This window comes from Aplidium turbinatum, chromosome 3, assembly GCF_918807975.1.
Source record: "Aplidium turbinatum chromosome 3, kaAplTurb1.1, whole genome shotgun sequence".
Lineage (NCBI taxonomy): Eukaryota > Metazoa > Chordata > Ascidiacea > Aplousobranchia > Polyclinidae > Aplidium > Aplidium turbinatum.
This window is the reverse complement of record NC_137474.1, coordinates 7,406,393-7,409,245: the sequence shown is the minus strand read 5'-3', so window position 1 is coordinate 7,409,245 and position 2,853 is coordinate 7,406,393.

Here is a 2,853-nt window from a genome sequence, read left to right as displayed (position 1 = left end):
CAGCGCCGCTTGATCTTGAAGCTAGTTCGCCCACGAAGCCACGCGCTAACCAACTGAGCTATCGGGGTAGACTAAATTCGAACGACGTTACATTCAAGTCTGCAATTCTCGTGGTGACAGGCAAATAAATACAGCAAAGCAGAGCATAGGCCACTTATCAAATAAATAGGATTACACTCTCTTGTTAAAACCAGTCTGTCACCGGCAATGAGAGAACATGTGGCCTACTATGCTACTCCATTGTAATCAAACACGGCACAAGCTTGACTAAAACATTGACATCTAAGAGAATGTTATTGGATGCCTCGATCTCAGGAAGTTTTGCACTCCAACGACAGCACTGACTCAGTGCCGGATTAACCATTAGGCAAAGTAGGCACGTGCCTGCAGGCCAGTCAAAAATCCAGGCCAGTTTAAAATCAGTAAAAATTAAGTCATGTTTTCAAAATAATTATTTTCTAAACTAATAAGTAGCCTATTTATCTTAATAGCTATGTTTTTCCAGATGAATTAAAGATTGCAAAAATCGTTAAAAAAGACGAATTGAAACATGTTAATGACACATGAATTGAAACAGTGGCAGAAGCATGACAGTGATAGAGCTGCTACAGATGATGTGGAAGGAATGTCGGGCCAGCAATAATTTAAAATCAACACGTTTTATGTGATCATCGACCAACTGAAGAGTGCACTACAGAAACGTATCGATGCATATGCCATGGTGCTGCAGAGATTTGGGGTTTCGACTGAGTACGACTCCATGTCTGTTACAGACATCGATGTTGCTGTTATAGGTCTGGTTGGTGTGTATTCAAAGGACCTGTCTTCCGACTTCCCATCAGAATTTCATCAGTTTATGTGCTGGTATAAAGACTATAAAGAGCAAAGACGCGATGAAACAGCAGCAACAGGAAGTGCCCAGAACATGTTTAAAATGCTGCACACTACCGGTGTTTATAATGCATTTCCGAACACTGAAGTAGCACTTAGAATGTACTTGTCTCTAATGACTACGAACTGCTCGGGGGAGCGCTCGTTTTTACAACTGAAACGAATTAAAGACGTTAAACGATCAACAATGTGTCAGCAACGTCTTGGTATACTGGCACTTTTGTGTGTTGAAAGCGATCTATTCCGTAAGATTGACTTCCACAAACTAGTTAACGCGTTTTCAATCGCATATGACCGAGTTTTTGCACGGTACCCTGTGTTATAGTTGCAACAACGATCTTTGTGGCAATGATTTGGCAACACTGATAATTCTAATTTATTAGTTGGCAACCCTGATTTTTGGGCCACTTATAAAATGTGCCTACAGGCCAGCAGACCCTTAATCCGGCACTGCACTGACTCACAGTGATAGGCTAGTATTGCCTACTGATACACACCAAACGTAAAGTGATTGACCCGAAGTTGGTCATTTTAACGCTTGTAGCTGCATGCAGGCCCGTAGCCAGACGGGGGCCAGGGGGGGCCTCGCCCCCCCTGAAAAAAATTTCGTCCCCCTGGCAAAATCCCAACATTCTTGAGCAACAGCTGCAATTATAATGATTTTGCTCATTTTCCCGTTGCAGAGCTCCAACTGGCCCAATTATCTACAATTGTTTTGTTTAGTTAACAGCTATGATGATTAAACAATTTCGCTCCCCCCCCCCTAACTCCTCCTTTGGCAACCTCAACAGGTTCAATTCAACCAAGGCCAACACGTGTTAGGTTATTAAAAAAATTGTCAGAAACTGTGTAAAATAAAAATGTTTTGGGAAAGAATGATAACCTAACAAAGAGGGAATGGATTTCCAGCAGGCCTACAAACCGGTACAAATTAGGCTATACTTAGTTCTTACCATTCTTAAATACTTACCATAGCCTACTTAATTCATACTTAATTCATACCCATTACTTACCATACTTAATTCTAAGGGTCAGTGATAACCAATTTGTGCAGTGATAAACCAAATTTGTGCAGTTAAGCAGTGTTTATTTTTTTTCTTCAATCCAATCAGTGTAAATAAATTTTGTTTCTAGTTTTCTGATCTGTGAAGTGTTCAACCTTGCAGCAGATATTGCTACATTTGAATCTAGCACTGCCGTTTGTGAGTGTGGATTCTCAGTGTTAACAAGGGCTGACGCTCCCACTAGACGGAGCATGTTACAACCAAGACAGGCAAACTTAGTGCTTATGGCCTTTGAACATTCTGTATCGAAATCTATCGATTTAGACTTGTTTGTGAGACGGCTTGCATCTAAACATCCGCGACTGCAATTGCAATAGACTAGCTCACGGTTGTATAGGCGGAATGTAACCATATATATCAAAATCCTCGGCACTAGCTTCTTCGAGCCAGTTAAAGTTTTTGCTCGCAACAAGTAGCCTACCGCTATTTATACAACAAGTCAACAATTGCTTTGTTATGTTGGTCATTGTAATATGGTTGCCGTGATAAGAGACCAGTGTTGGTCTTAACCAGTGGCGTAGCCAAAGGGGGGGGGGGTTACAACCCCCCCCCTCTTTGGCACGCGTGTGACGTCACGATATTGAGAATGATGCTTTCAGTCTCTTTATGCTTGAGCATGATGCTTTCAGTCTAAAAAAATTTGCCTAATTTTAAACAAAACTGCATTAAAAGAGCGAGTTGTTCCAATACCAAACATTCAAACATCTCAGCCAGGAATTAGCAACAAGAAAACATAGAGACTTAGCTTTATTTCCGAAAAATGCTGAAGAAAACATGACCTTATCCTTTTGCTATGCCACCTGACAGCACCATTTTACAGGAATATTCATACCCACATTTTTGTTGAAAATGCTCTCAGAATGCACCAAATTCAAAGTAATTTTTCAAAATTTTCTGG